At 43.1% G+C, this 17,171-nt stretch overlaps 1 protein-coding gene across 1 annotated transcript in view; it reads right to left on the bottom strand.

Annotated features, from left to right (window-relative positions):
• Positions 1–14,943, bottom strand: part of cpne2 (copine II) — a 261,372-nt gene extending 246,429 nt beyond the window's left edge. Inside the window, exon 1 of the mRNA XM_060837772.1 lies at positions 14,613–14,943. The gene's annotated coding sequence lies outside the window, so the exon portion shown is untranslated. The remainder of the gene's footprint in view (positions 1–14,612) is intronic.
• Between the last annotated feature and the right edge of the window lie 2,228 nt (positions 14,944–17,171).

Genomic DNA, 17,171 nt, shown 5'->3' on the forward strand with positions numbered 1-17,171 from the left:
TTTAGCCAAAGCTTTGTTGCCCACATCCCAATTTACAGCCAGTTTCTTTCACCACCCCTCAGCCTTATGTTGACTTACATTGAATTCTGGTCAGGCAATGTTTCAATTGTAAAATTTTCAGCCAGGATTTCAAATCCCTCTGTGGCCTGAAATATCTATGTTCTTCCCATTTGGGTCTCCTGCACATCACTCCATTGTAATTTCTCCATTTGTCATACCCAGGTCGTGAACTCTGGAATTCCCTTGCTAAATACCTCAGTGAATTAAAATGTTATTACTATAGGTGATCTATTCCTACATAAAGGCTGAATTCTAAATTTCTTTTGATACTGGGACTGAGCAAGAAGATAATTGAAAGCAGTCCTGATACACTTTGACTCTTAATGAAATGCTAAGACTCAATGATGGACATAAACAGGTGAGCAAAAAGTACTCACAGATGAGAGTGAGTGATGAGTATTTCAAGGTGACTATGAAAAGCAACACAGATCTATGGTACAAAGCAGAATCATATAATGAAGGCATCGAGTGAATCATTAAAGGTGAGGGTTTAAGTCCCCTTGAAAACCAATGAATCAGAGATTTTCCAATTTGCAAGGAGCTCTTTACTGTTACAATCCCAGGGAAAGAATCCTTTAGTTCAAACAAATGCACTGCTACTTTGCCAGAACCAGCACATTCATCATGGTTAACATAGGTTCAGGGACAATGAGATCAACATATTGAGCATGGGTTAATACAAGTCACCATTTACATAAACCAACACGGATTTACTTTGTACAATTTAAAAAAAGCTACTGTTTTTTTTGTTCATTCACAGGACAAGGGCATGCTGATTTGACCAGCATTTATTGCTCATCTCTAATTGCCCAGAGGACAGTTTAAGAGTCAACCATACTCCTGTGGGTCTGGAGCCATATGTAGTCCACATTAGGTGAGGGTGGCAGTTTTCTTCCTTACAGGACATTAGTGATCAAGATAGGTCCTTCAAACAATCAGTAATAGATGTGTGGTCATTAGACTTTTAATTCCAGATTACTATTGAATTCAAATTCTACCATCTGCCACAGCAGGATTTGAACCCTGGTCCCCAAGATAGAGTCAAGAATCCTAGAGATGTACAGCATGGAAACAGACCCTTCAGTCCAACTCGTCCATGCCGACCAGATATCCCAACCCTACCTAGTCCCACCTGCCAGCACCCGGCCCATATCCCTTCAAACCCTTCCTATTCGTATGCCCATCCAAATGCCTTTTAAATGTTGTAATTGTACCAACCTCCACCACTTTCTCTGGCAGCTCATTCCATACACGTACCAGGGCTCCCCCATGCCATGGAAAAGACTTTTCTATTTACCCTATCCATGCCCCTCATGATTTTATAAACCTCTATAAAGTCACCTCTCAGCCTCCAATGCTCCAGGGAAAACAGCCCGAGCTTAATCAACCTCTCCCTATAGCTCAAATCCTCCAACCCTGGCAACATCCTTGTAAATTTTTTCTGAATCCTTTCAAGTTTCACAACATACTGTCGATGGAAAGTGAGGACTGCAGGTACTGGAGATCAGAATCAAAACGTGCGGCGCTGGAAAAGCACAACAAATCAAGCAGCATCCAAGGAGCAGGAAAGTCAACGTTTCGGGTATAAGCCATTTCTGATGAAGGACTTATGCTCGAAGCATCGACTCTCCTGCTTTCTGAATTAATAATCTAGAATTAATACCAACAAGCCATTGCCTCCCCTAAATTATCACCATTAAACTAATTTAGTTTTCAAACAGATTGTAAAGTCCAGGCTGAGTGATGACCAATTAATCTTCTATCTGAGTATGGATTGATTTAACAGAAGGTAATCCGGAGGGTCACTGGACTTGAAACATCAATTTTGCTGTCTCTCCACAGATGCTGCTAGACCAGCTGAGTTTCTCCAGCAGTTTCTGTTTTTGATTCAGGAATGCACTGACTATTACAACATGCAAATAACACAGCTGTAGATAACAAAATAAATTAACAACAGGACAGAGGTTGCTGCTATTTATTGGTGAAGGTTCCCTAATTACAGTCATAGAGATGTACAGCATAGAAACGGACCCTTCGGTCCAACTCATCCATGCCGATTAGATATCCTAAAGTAACCTAGTCCCATTTGCCAGCACCCGGCCCATATCCCTCTAAGCCCTTCCTATTCATGTACCCATCCAGATCATTTTAAATGGTGTAATTGTACCAGCCTCTACCACTTTCTCTGGCAGCTCATTCCACACGTGCACCACCCACTGCATGAAAATGTTGTCCCTTAAGTACTTTTTAAATCTTTCCACTCTCACCTTAAACCTGTGTTGGATTTCCCTCACCCTGGGGAAAAGTCGTTGTCTATTCATTCTATACATGTCTGTGTGATTTTATAAATCTCTGTAAGGTCAATCTTCAGCCTCAGACGCTCCGAGAAAATAGCTCCAGGCTATTCAGCCTCTTCCTGTAGCTCAATCCATCCAACCCTGACAACATCCTTGTAAATCTTTTCTGAACCCTTTCAAGTTTTACAACATATTTCCAAAAACAGGGAGAGATGAATTGCACACAACATTCAAACTGTGGCCTAACCAATGTCCTGTGGAGCCGCAACATAACCTCAAAACTCCTATGTTCAATGCAATGACCAATAAAAGCAAGCATATCTAACTCCTTCTTCACTACGCTGACTACCTGCAACACCACTTTCAAGGAACTATGAACCTGCACTCCAAGATCTCTTTGTTCAGCAACACTCCCCAGGACCTTAAAATTAAGTGGATAAGTTCTGCCCTGATTTGTCTTACCAAAATGCAGCACCTCAGATTTATCTAAATTAAACTTCAACTGCCACTCTTCAGCCCATTGACCCATCTGATCAAGATCCCATTGTAATCTGAGTCAATCCTCTTTGCTGTCCACTACAACTCCAATTTTGCTGTCATCTGCAATCTTACTAACTATACCTCCTGTATTCACATCCAAATCATTTATATAAATGACAAAAAGTAGTGGACCCAGCACCAATCCTTGTCACACATTGCTGGTCACAGGTCTTCAACCAGAAAAGCAACCCTCCACCACCACCCTCTGTCTTCTATCTTTGAGCCAATTCTCTATCCAAATGGTTGGTGCTCCCATATAATAATAAAAAAAACCACACAGTGCCCTTTATAAAATCAAATCCAGCTTTGTTTGGGTGCTCAGATAACAGAATGAATGTTGTCAACAGAGCATTTTTGCAAACAAAATGCAGGGAGATTATCTATATAATAATAGAGACTACACTTCAGAAACCATTGGACAGCAAGTACTTAGCACATTGATTAGGCCACTTTTGGAATACTGCATTCTGCTTTCCTTATTTTGGAAAGCTGTTTGAAACTTGAAAAGTTTCAGAAAAGATGTAAAAAGATGTTGCTAGGGTTGGATGGTTTGAGCTATAGGGAGAGGCTGAATATGCTGGCACTGTTTTTCCCTGGAGTCTCAGTGGTTGAGGGGTGACCTTATAGAGGTTTATAAAAGGGGCATGGATAGGGTGAATATAACAAGACCTTTACCCCAGAATAGCGGAGTCCAAAACTAGACGGCACAGTTTTAAGGTAAGAGAGGAAATATTAAAAAGAGACCTAAGGGGCAATCTTTTCACACATTGGGTGGTGGGTGTATGAAATGAGCTATCAGAGGAAGTGGTGTAGGCTGGTACAATTACAGCATTTAAGAGTCATCTATATAAGTATATGAATAGTAAGGATTTAAAGGAATCTGGACAAAATGCTGACAAATGGGATAATTTGGAAATATGATCAAGATGGATGAGTTGGACTGAAGGGTCTGTTTCTGTGCTGTACATCTCTATTTCCAATATATTTGAGAAGGTGCCAATTAAGTACAAACTCTTTCTGTCACACAGCATTCTATGTCACACACACATACACATACATACACCAAGTTTTCAAAAAAAAGTGAAGCATTCCTATCAGTGGAAAAAAATAAATAAATAACATTTGGCTATGGCTAATCCATTTGCACACACATAATGGATGCACAACTTCAACCAGATCATCAGATACCTCCACACCATGCTAAAGTATCACAATCATCTGGACTAATTGGTTTCATCTCAATTTTCAGGATCTGAATAGGGCCAAATGGATGGTCTGTATTTAGCTGAACAACCAATGCACTCACACTCAATGGAATTCATGGACAAATTCTGGTCATAGGTTTTTGATAGAGTTGGTTGTGTACCAAGATAGTCAAACCTCCATAACTTGCTCTCATTTTCCAGATAAGTAAAAGTAACAGAAAAGCCAATTTTTTTCACTCAACGAATGTGGGTGTCACTGGTTAAGTCAACATGGATTGCCCAGGCAGTAGTTAAAAGTCAACCACCTTACTCTGTGAGTGGAATTACATGTAGGACAGATTTCTTTCCCTAAATGAACCTGCACGTTTTTTAAAAATTCCAAATCTTCATTGAATTCAAACGTCATCATCTGTCATGGTGAGTTTCATACCCACAGATTTGGTTTGGGCCTCTAGATCGGTATTCGAGTGACATTATCGCTACAATACCACCACCTACCCGGACCCCTCACTCTCCCTCAACTGCAAGGCTGTGAAGAAAGCATGAGGAAAAGAAAAGAAAAAGCACAAAGAGAGAAGGGTAAGGAGAAAGAGAATGATATGTGAGAATCATGAAGATCACTAACTGCACATATCCAGTGGGAGAAATTGAGGACTGCAGTTGCTGGAGATCAGGATCGCGAGTGTGGTGCTGGAAAAGCACAGCCTGTCAGGCAACATCTGAGGAGCAGGAGAATTGACGTTTCGGGCATAAGGTCTTCATCAGGAATTGATTCTCTTGTTCCTCAGATGCTGCCTGACTGGCTGTGCTTTTCCAGCACCACACTCTCAATCCACATATCTGGTGCTCTGAAAGTTCCTAATATTACTTCAAGGCATAAGCTCACTTATTTGTTTACATTAGTTAATGTTGAGAAATACATTTGGCATTTAAAACATGCAAGAAGATGCTGGGTTGCCTTCAGGTCCCCATGTGACTCCAAGAGTGAAACTTTGTTGAGAGCTGGAGAGCCAGTGAGAGACATTGCAAGGCTAGCGGAATCAGACATCAACCAGACAGCGGCAAGGCCACCAGCAGGCCTTCCCCTGGCATCAACCCCAGAGGTCTTGCCCATTTGAGCTGCCTGTCAATTGGCCCAGCAACAAGGCAGATGGTGCGTACTACATGAAAACACTGAGCAGAGTCTCAGGATTGCACAGCGGCCCAGATCCCGCAGGAAGTCAAGTTGGTGGGTTTGGAGCGGGTGGAGAGGTCGTTTCACAAGTTTGGGCAGGCGGAGTATTGGAAAGGGTGGTTCCTAGTGGGCACACCAAGGTGGCCACATGGTTGTTGAACACAGTGCACACAGAATGACAACATGCCCACCTGCATCTGGGATCACACCAGAAGGACTGCTATGAAGTCCTTACGTGGCTATTAATTGGCCAATTAGCGGCCTCAGTTGGAATGGTTGACTATGCACCTTCCTGCACAGAATTTAACCCTGGCAGAAATGGGACTGTGGTACCGCTCAGGTTTGAAATAGGATCCATCTTCCTACATGCCCTTCACATCTCTAAGGTCAGCACCAGTAAGTGAAGGCTCCATCCAAACAGGATGGTCAGCCTCTAAACCATGACGGAGGTTCAGCAGGAGGATTTTCTTTAAAAAAACAATTTTATACCTTTTTTTTTAATTGGAGGGGCATTGCAATGCTGTTTTCATATAACAACAAATTGCCACACTTCTATATGCTAAATGACCTGATCGGCTGAAAATACCTCTTTATAAAGTTCTGGGGAGATGCAATTTCAGTTGATCTAATGAGAATGGAAGAAAGTAGCACTGACATCAGCGGCAGTAAGACCGTACGTTCAGATTAGATTAAAAGTGGACACCTGCAGTGTTAGTTTTGTAATAGGTTTTATATATAAACCACTGCAATACTAACACTGTAGAGTTGTCAGGGCTTAAAAAGCTGAAAGTACCGAAGCTTTAAATCAATGATACATCCTTCCACCAGTCAGTGAGAAACAAGCTGGATAATCGAGATTTTTCAGCATCCAATTAGCACTGTTTCACAAAGGCAGTGAAAGACAGCTGTCAGTATGGAACTGCCAGACTACCTGTGTCACACCATCACCAACTTGATTTATATTTATAAACCCACAAACTTAAACTTGCTCACAGAGCATCCACTCCTCCCTACAATCTGGAAAATCTCTCATGTTTGTCTCAACCAGGTTCACTACCCTGTTCAGATTCTGAAGATTCAACTCTCACACAGTTTTATAAAATACCAGATCGATAACAATTTTTACTCGATCTTAACTATCTTGCATACTTGGATATACACTTGGAGTGCAAGACACTTCCCATCCCTCCACTTGAATATATATCCATAACCGTGAACCCAAACCCCACTCTAATTACTCCCAGCACCTCCTGAGTCAGGGGCCCATGCTGAAATTATGCACTCAATATCCTCTAGTAACTTGCCCAACTGATCAAGTTTGTTTAGCACCCTGTAAACAGTGGGTAATAGCAGGCTCCCTAACAGTGCTGATGGCACAACCGAAACTCTTGTGTTCAGCCCAATAACCACAGTGATGCTTTTCAGCAGATACTACGAACATTGAAAATGCAAAAAAGGAGCAGAAATTGGCCTTTTGGTTCCTTGAGACTGCTCTGCCATTCAATAAAAACAGAGCTGTTTTGAATCCTACAGCCCCAGGTAATTGTTGATTCCCTTCTGAAATTAGAATCACTGGGAATCAGGAATGGCTATCTTTGGCCCCTCAGGAGAAAAAGCGATGGCACAGTGGCACAGTGGTTAGTACTGCTACCTGTTAGTACAAGGATCCTGGGTTCAATTCTTTCAGTGGTGTAAGTATGAGATTCACTCAGAGCTTTCAAAAGAAAGGTGGACATGTTCTTGCAAATAGAAGGAAGGTTTTTGGTTAAAATTCGTTCTTGGGATTTAAATATCACTGGTTATACCCAGTGATAGTGAAAGGGATGGCAATATAATTCCAAATCAGCATCAGTGCCTTAGATAGAGGCCACCATGCATTTGATACCTTTATACTGCTGGGTGTCCTATGTTACAGGACATTTATGAAGCTAAAAATCACACGACACCAGGTTATAGTCCAACAGGTTTAATTGGAAGCACACTAGCTTTTGGAGCGACGCTCCTTCATCAGGTGAAGGAGCGTTGCTCCAAAAGCTAGTGTGCTTCCAATTAAACCTGTTGGACTTTAATCTGGTGTTGTGTGATTTTTAACTTTGTACACCCCAGTCCAAGACCGGCATCTCCAAATCAGGACATTTATGAGCTGCCATGTCTTTTGGAGCCTATGCAGGTCAGAAATGATTTTAGTCACTTTGTTTTTTTTTGCACTAAATTGCTCCAAGGATCTTTCCAAAGTTCAGAGGAAGGAGTATATATCTGAAAAGGAGAATTTTTATTCTCTCCATGGGTGTTGTCTGACCTGCTGCATACTTTCCTACTTTTTGTTAGATGTTCAACAGCCTCAAGTGTTGCTAAAGCCAATTTTGCATCTTTTCTGGTGATTGGGATGTTAATTTCCATTAGGTGGAAATTGCACAATGTATAGATTAGTTGATCCTCTCAGGACTCTTTTTCAGAACTGCCTATACTGTTTGATGAAACAATACAGTTCAGTGTGGATTCATACATCTCTATGACTCTATATGTCATCACCAGATGTTGAATTATAACCTTACATCTGTTTGCAAAGCACAGATTCTCTTGGTCAGTGTGCACTTGAACAATTCTACTTTGTGAGGCAAATCATTTTGTTCAGGAAAAAGTCAGTGAGGAAACAAAGAAATATATAATTTTACATTTACACAACATGAAATTACATGTTTCTGAAAATATTATATTCGCCTGCAATTTTCTCAGGGCAAAACAGCCAGTCACAAGTGCCAATTTTTTGAATACCTCCAGTGGTTCTACCCAAAGTGTAAATGTGAAAATCTGGTGGCAAGATGCCAACTACAACTATTCTGCAGCTGGCACAGCATGAGACAATGGATGAACTCTTCCTTGCTGCTGTTGCACACATAGCATGCAAAAATATTATGAGGGAATTGAATTTGGATACTACATGGAAGCTGTTTAAATAAAACTTGTTGTCTTATGGTGCATTTATTTTATAACAGTGACAGTGAAACACTGATTGGTTAAAGTTTTCCCACAGAACTCCAGTTTGCTCAGTAGAGAGAAGCTGCAGTCATAGAGTCATGGAGGTGTACAGCACAGAAACAGACCCTTCGGTCCAATCCGTCCATGCCAACCAGACATCCCAAACCAATCTAGTCCCACCTGCCAGCACCCGGCCCATATCCCTCCAAATCCTTCCTATTCATTTACCCATCTAGATGCCTTTTAAATGTTGCAATTGTACCAGCCTCCACCACTTCCTCTGGCAGCTCATTCCATACATGTACCATCCTCTGCATGAAAAAGGTGCCCCTTAGTTCTCTTTTATACCTTTCCCCACTCACCCGAAACCTATGCCCTCTAGTTCTGGACTCCACCAACCCAGGGAAAAGACTTTGTCTATTTATCCTATCCATGCCCCGCATGATTTTATAAACCTCTACAGGGTCACCCCTCAGTTTCAGACGCAGCCCCAGCCTGTTCAGCCTCTCTCTATAGCTCAAATCCTCCAACCCCGGCAACATCCTTGTAAATCTTTTCTGAACCCTTTTGTTTCACAACAACCTTCCGACAGGAAGGAGACCAGAACTGTGTGCAAAATTCCAAAAGTAGCCTAACCAATGTCCTGTACAGCCGCAACATGACCTCCCAACTCCAATACTCAATACTCTGACCAATAAAGGAAAACATACCAACTGCTTTCTTCACTATCCTATCTACCGGTGACTCTACTTTCAAGGAGCTATGAACCTGCACTCCAAGGTCTCTTTGTTCAGCAACACTCCCTAGGACCTTACCATTAAGTGTATAAGTCCTGCTCTGATTTGCTTTCCCAAAATGCAGCACCTCACATATTTCTGAATTAAACTCCATCAGCCACTTCTCAGCCCATTGGCCCATCTGATCAAGATCCCATTGTAGTCTTACGTAACCTTCTTCGATGTCCACTACACCTCCAATTTAAGTGTCATCTGCTAACTTACTAACTTTCCCTCTTATGCTCACATCCAAATCATTTATATAAATGGCGAAAAGTAGTGGACCCAGCACCGATGCTTGTGGCACTCCACTGGTCACAGGCCTCCATTCTGAAAAACAATCCTCCACCACCACCCTCTGTCTTCTACCTTTCAGCCAGTTCTCTATCCAAATGGCTAAATCTCCCTGTACTCCATGAGACCTAACCTTGGTAACCAGTCTCCCATGTGGAACCTTATCGAACGCCTTACTGAAGTCCATATTGATCACATCGACCGCTCTGCCCTCATCAATCCTCTTTGTTACTTCTTAAAAAAAACTACATCAAGTGTGTGAGACATGATTTCCCACGCATAAAGCCATGTTGACTATCCTTAATCAGTCCGTGCCTTTCCAAATACATGTAAATCCTGTCGTTCAGGATTCCCTCCAACAACTTGCCCACCACCGACATCAGGCTCACTTGTCTATAGTTCCCTGGCTTGTCCTTATCACCCTTCTTAAACAGTGGCACCACGTTTGCCAACCTCCAGTCTTCCGGCACCTCACCTGTGACTATCGATGATACAAACATCTCAGTAAGAGGCCCAACAATCACTTCGCTAGCTTCCCACAGAGTTCTTGGGTACACCTGATCAGATCCTGGGGATTTATACACTTTTGTGCATTTCTAGACATCCAGCACTTCTTCCTCTGTAATGTGGACATTTTTCAAGATGTCACCATCTATTTCCCTACATTCTGTGTCTTCCATGTCTTCTTCCACAGTAAATACTGATGCAAAATACTTGTTTAGTATCACCCCATCTCCTGCGGCTCCACACAAAGGCTGACTTTCTGATCTTTGAGGGACCCTATTCTCTCCTTAGTTACCCTTTTGTCCTTAATGTATTTGTAAAAACCCTTTGGATTCTCCTTAATTCTATTTGCCAAAGCTATCTCTTGTCCCCGTTTTGCTCTCCTGATTTCGCACTTAAGTATACTCCTACTTCCTTTATACTCTAAGGATCCTGTCTATACCTGACATATGCTTCCTTCTTTTTCTGAACGAAACCCTCAATTTCTTTAGTTATCCAGTATTCCCCACACCTAACAGCCTTTCCTTTCACCCTGACAGGAATATACTTTCTCTGGATTCTTGTTATCCCATTTCGGAAGGCTTCCCATTTTCCAGCCGTCCCTTTACCTGCGAACATTTGCTTTTTAAAAGTTCTTGCCTCATACTGTCAAAATTGGCCTCTCTCCAAATTAGAACTTCAACTTTTAGAATTGGTCTATCCTTTTCCATCATTATTTTAAAACAAATAGAATTATGGTCGCTGACCCCAAAGTGCTCCCCCACTGACACCTCAGTCACCTGCCTGCCTTATTTCCCAAGAGTAGGTCTAGTTTTGCACCTTCTCTCGAAGGTACATCCACATACTGAATCAGAAAATTGTCTTGTACACACTTAACAAGTTCCTCTCCATCTAAATCCTTAACACTATGGCAGTCCCAGTCTATGTTTGGAAAGTTAAAATCCCCTGCCATTACTACCCTATTATTCTAACAAATAACTGAGATCTCCTGCCAAATTTGCTTCTCAATTTCCCTCTGACTAGTAGGGGGTCTATAATACAATCCCAATAAGGTGATCATCCCTTTCTTATTTCTCAGTTCCACCCAAATAACTTCCCTGGATGTATTTCCAGGAATATCTTCCCTCACCAGGACAAGTTAAATAAAACATCCAAAGTAAGCTGGGTACTCAACAGAACTTTAAAAAAAAACTTAACCTTGCTGGAAATCTAAAATCTAAACAGTGGAATGACACAGCAGATTGGCAGACTCCAGGGAGTGAGCAGAGAACATAATATTTCTCCATAGGCTTTCCAGCAGGATATAAAGAGTGACCACTTTCCTTTTTCAGCATTTGTAGCTGTAAAATTATACCAGATTGTCTGATGAGGTGTAAGAGACACCCAACTGGATTACACAAGTAGAATCAAAGAATCCCTACAATGTAGAAGCAGGCCATTCACCCCATCAAGTCCACACCAACCCTCTAAAGAGTATCCCACCCAGACCCACTGCCCTACTCTATCCCTGTAACCCTGCATTTCCCATGGCTAACCCGACTAGCCTGATTTGGAGATGCCGGTGTTGGACTGGGGTGTACAAAGTTAAAACTCACATAACATCAGGTTATAGTCCAACACTAGTGTGCTTCCAATTAAACCTGTTAGACTATAACCAATTAGCCTGCACATTCCTGGACCACTATGGTCAATTTACCATGGCCAATCCACTTAACTTGCACATCTTTGGACTGTGGGCGGAAACAAGAGTGCCCAGAGGAAACCCACACAGACAGAGAGAATATGCAAACTCCACACAGACAGTTGCCCGAGGGTGGAAGTGAACCTGGGTCCCTGATGCTAAACACTGGGCCACTGTTCCAGTCTAGTCCAACAGAAATTTGACACACACTCTATACTGGCAGCCCACTGCAGTGAAAAGGGAATACTGCACTGTCAAAGGAATGGTAATCGTCAGGTGAAACATCAAATGTAACGGAGTCCATGATGTTATTTTGAACTGAGAAAAAAACATTTTTCTGGTAAAGCCAACATGGTGCGAACTCTTTCAGGTCTTCAGAAAGACAATCACACACATGGGGAACCATGGAGCAGCATTTGCAGGTGGCTAGTCCAAACCTACAAAGACAGTCCTGTTTCTGCCTTGAGTTTAATGATTCTGACATTTACATTGGCCAGATCTTGGCTCGTAGGTTATCTTGGATTATAAATGTCAACAGACTTTGTTGGCTGGAAAGAGCTTTGGAAAAATTCTGAGATCACCAGAAGCCCGACATAAAATGGAATCTTTTGTTTTAAAACAAGTAACAGTACTGAGACTCCAGATGGGTATCTTAAAACTGCACGCTTGCAAGAAAATAGTTTTTTTGGATCTGTCCCCTCATCTCCACAGAGTAAATCTCTCATTCTTAAAAGGTGTGCAGTACATTCTGTACATCTGTATCTGACATTAACCCCTCACCCCAAGCAAATAGTGAGAATAATGGATGTTCAAGTAACAATTGTGGTTTTCGATGGGTAAAGCACTGGGTAATCCTATAATGCAAACAGGACAAGTAGAAAGTCCACAGTAACCTTTCAGTAACCTAACTCATGGCTGCGGAGGGTGGAATTTAGCAATTTAAAGCTATATTGACAAATAGCCTGTTCTTTTAATCAGACCCCATTCCATGAACTCACTGTGCCTTAGTCCACTGCTGCAGATTTTTGAAATTTATTTTGCACAAGTTGACAAGGTAAAAGGCCCCAAGCAGCACCTCATTGCTTATCTCACAGCATTGCTTCCCTTGCTATTTAGTGGTCGAAGTTATATCGCATAAAAAAGGAAAAGAAACAAAACCAGTGACCTTTATGTGCTTACATACAGGGCTGACCTCATTCAGTGTCCACGGACCCAGTCTGCAAAGTTCACCAACTAAGCACTGCAGAAGCCCAAGCAACTCATCACCACATTGATAGTTTAAATGTTTTCAGAACCCATGACACCAATGGGGAAAGACCACAGTCTAAGGTCTTACTGCCAAAGTATGATGGGTGTTCGTTCAAATACATGTAAATAGCACTTTGCATAATTAAGAAATGCCTTCAGATCTATTGTAATTATAGAGAAAGTGAGCCTCCAATTGCTGTCAATATGCCAAGAATGTACAGGACCTGAACTGCTTTAAAAACTGTATATGTACATAAAGTTTTTTTATGAAATAAAACATATTTTTGCAAAATAAAAAGGCTCAGCTAGGTCAGTGAGTGCTGGCTGTAAGAATCTATATTTTTTTTGGCATTCAGGAATAAAACCAGTCTGGGCTGACAGGTTGGTTCGGCAGTGAATACTGAAGAATGTGAGGATTCTGAACGTGCCCAAACACCACTTAGAGGGAAAGAGCACTGATGATCTGGGTAAACTATCAAAGCTGTTCAGTGAAGCTCATGTCATCACAAATATAGATAACACATTGAAATAGTTGAAGAAACAGATTGAAAAACACAAAACTAAGTAACATACATGATGTGGGGGGCAATAGTTAGAAAGAACCTGTCACAACACAGACAATGAGACACAGCCGTTGCAGTCAGATAGCACTAAAAATGAGCAGATTGTGTGTGTTGTTTGATGTTGTTTGAAAGAGATAGGGTTGATCCAGACATAGATAAATGCTCCTGCTGTGTCACTGGACATTCACAACCCCGAGAGAGAGATGACACTTCAGTTTGTCTCAGAGTACCCCAGAGTGCAGCCAGCATTTCTCCCACTGTGCTGAGGACCTTCAGCCTGAGAGGAGAGGGTGCCCTCCCACTGAGCCCAGTGCTGCTGACAGTAACCTTTCAGACAGCCCACTGTGGAGCGAGTTGCAGCTCTACCCCCATGACGGTTCTCCCAGGGAGAGCGCGTCGCTCTACATTTGCCCCTTTCGTCGCGGTGCAATTGGAGAGCCCACTGATGTGGAGAGGGCGGAAAACTCAGGGAGCTCCTCAGCGACCAGATCGACGAGGGGGATCTCCTGTCACTGCCTTGTCCCATTGGTCATCAAAACTATTCTCCCTCACTCTGTCAAACCTCAACCCGGGCTCGCTGCTTCAAAACATGCGGGCTGCTTTTATTTCCGCACCATGTCGACCAGCAGGACCTCTGAGGGGGGTGGAGGAGGGGGGTGGGGGGGGGGGGGGGTATTTTGAACCCTGCAAACGGAGACCCTCTCAGACGGAAGCGGCTGGTGTCCCAGTTGACCCCAGGTCTCTGTGCATTGAGCCACCTGTTTCCGGAGCGACGGGAAATCTGGTCGGTCTCCCGCCAAACCCCAACTCAACCCAGGAGGAGGAGGGAGGGTCCCATCACCAGGACAGAGGCCAGGTATTGGATTCGCTCTAGTCAACCAGGTCTCTTCCTTTGGTTTGTTTGGAGGGAGTCACAGTCCAGTGTTTGCTCTGTGCCAATGTACTGCGTTGGTGAATATATTTTTTTACGAATAAAGTATATTTTTTTGAAAAAGAATATTGAGTCCCTTCTAAATCCCATTTGAGGACCTAAATGAATCAACCCTCCTCACGATGATCATATGGTGGCAGGTGCAGTTAGAAGGACGAAGGTGGTTTGGGTTTATAAATTCTGTGTACGGGTGATAACACAATGAAACGAGTTTGGGAATAGTCTTGTGCAGGTCCAGTGTAGGAGCCCAGAGCTCCTGAGGGTCCAGTTCATCGTTGAGACACACAGTTCGGACCATCAGGAAGGATAGCAGCAGCCCCCGCTCGGCCATTCGCACCCGTGCTAGCTCCAACACCTTACCTGCGTTTTGGTTCGGCCGCTCTCGGTCCTGGGCTGTCCGCTCTCAGCAAGTTGCCCTACGCCCAGCAGAAGTTCAGAATGGAAGTTACATTCGCCACAAGGTACGGGGCCGCCCTTCGCCCGGGCAGGAAGCGGCTGGGGGGGGGGACAAAATCCACAAGCGCCCGAACTGGAAAATTCAGCCTGAAACAAGCGCTCTCAGTGCGATGCAGCAGACCGGCTCAGCATTGCCTCCACTCACTCACACTGTCAGCAAACTTCCGATCATCTTCACTCCCCTCTCCTCTCCAATGACAAATGTGTGTAAAACATAACATACACACACACTTTGCAGCTGAGACTCCGCCTTGTTGTTGTTTAGGGTGAAGGACGTCCTCTGTTCACACGGTATAATCGGAGGTGCAATCCTGCTCTCCTGTGGTAAGGGGATGGCATTAGCTGCTCTCTCTCACACACACAAAGTTGGGTTTGTTGAGATGTCACACAGCGAAAGCATCAACGCACTCTCGGGACTTAGCGTTACTGCGCTTGAGTTATTCTTTAAAATCCATCTCTATACCAGAACGTTGTAATGTGCTGTTTTCACCCGATATTCCGCACTGATTTTGCCCTTTCTGTTAATCTGGGGTGCCCCACAGACAGCCTCACACAGGGCACCTCACACCTTCAATGTATTTTCCGGGCCAACATGGCACCTATTGTTAAAGTTCACTTGAGAATGTAACTTTAAGAAAGTTCTGGGATTTACATAGGAAAGGACTGAAACCAACATAGTCATTCTAAAAGATGAGAAACTTAAACACTCCGGGTCTTTTTCAATATGTAATTTCAGTTATATCATACTGTAAACTTTTGCTATAAATTCTGTGTCCTATGATCTTATACTCCACAACCACCTGATGAAGGAGCAGTGCTCTGAAAGCTAATGCTTCCAATTAAACCTGTTGGACTATAACCTGGTGTTGTGTGATTTTTAACTTTGTATATCCCAGCACTTTCAAGTCCTGAATACATGCTAGTCCTTGGATACCTTTACCAGCTGCCACATCTCCATTGCCCCCTTAAACAAGATCTTATTCTGCAGCTATAGGTCTCCCTCTCTAACTTGTGGATTGAGTATCAGTGTGCAAATTAAGCTCGACGATTCATAGGAATGATAATCAAAATTTCAAACTAAACTAAGTCCTATATCTACTAAATAAGCTCAATGTAACTGTATAACAACATGACCAATTAAAACAGACACTGCTGGAGGAATGCAGCAACTACCAGGCTGTTTTTAAACTGGAGATGGTGTGGAAAAGGTTTACAAGGACGATGCCGGCATTGAAAGGTTTGAGGTATAGAGAGAGGCTGAATAGGCTGGGGCTGTTTTCCTTGGACCGTTGGAGACTGAAGGTGCAGCTTATATAGGGTTATAACTTCATGAGGGGTACTGATAAGGTGAATAGCCAAGGTCTTTTTCCTTGGCTGGGGGAGTCCAAAACTTGAAGGCATAGGTTTAAGGTGAGAGGGAAAAGATTTAAAAGGGATGTAAGGGGTGACATTTTCATGCAGAGGGTGGTGCATGCATGGAATGAGCAGCCAGAGGAGGTGGCGGAGGCTGGTACAATTCCAACATTTAAAAGACATCTGATGAGCATATGGATAGGACGTATTTAGAGGGATATAGGCTTAATGCTGGCAAGTGGGACCAGGTCAGGTTGGGATGTCTGGTCGGCATGGGCAAGTCAGACCAAAGGGTCTGTCTCCATGCAATCTAACTCCATGTCTCGACTGAAGAAGACATACACCAGACGCTCTCTCTCTTTCTCCACAGATGCTGCCAGCCCTGCGCTTTATCCAGCACATTGTTTTTAATTCCATTCTGACTGCAGTCCATTACCTGCTGCTCTCCACTGACTGACACATGCAATGCTGTAACTGTAGTGGGCACTAATTGCAGCCAAGCTCAAGGGAAAGTTTCCAGGGCCCCTCCGATGACCAGATGGGTTGTTTGGAGATTGTCTGTTCTATTCATTCATGGGATGTATGTTTTACTGGATGGGCTGGTGTTTATTTCCCATTCCGAGTTGCCCCTGAGAAAGTGGTAAATAAGGTAAACTGCCGTCTTGAAATGGTGCAATTCATTTAGAATAGTTAGACCCCCAATGCCATAAGGGTGAGGTAATTCCAAGATTTTGATCTAGCACCATTGTAGGAATGTTGATATAGTTTCAGGATAGAGAAGAACTTGCAGATAGAGGTGTTCCTGTGTAACTGCTGCCTTTGTCCTTGGAAGTGGTCTGGGATTTTGGAAGGAACTGTCTAAGAAGTTTTGATGAATTTCTACAGTGCATTTTGTAGATCATATACGGGGTTGTTTCTGTGCATTTGTGGTGGAGGGAGTGGATGCTTGTAGATGGGATCTAATCAAGCGGGTTGCTTTGTCTTGGATGGTGGCAAGCTTCTTGAGTATTGTTGGAGCTGCATCCATCCAGGCAGTATTCCATCATAGTCCTGACTTGTGCCTTGTTGATGGTGGATAGACTTTGGGGAGTTAGGAGGTGAATTACATGC

This window comes from Hemiscyllium ocellatum, chromosome 17 (assembly GCF_020745735.1).
Source record: "Hemiscyllium ocellatum isolate sHemOce1 chromosome 17, sHemOce1.pat.X.cur, whole genome shotgun sequence".
In the NCBI taxonomy this organism is placed as follows: Eukaryota; Metazoa; Chordata; class Chondrichthyes; order Orectolobiformes; family Hemiscylliidae; genus Hemiscyllium; species Hemiscyllium ocellatum.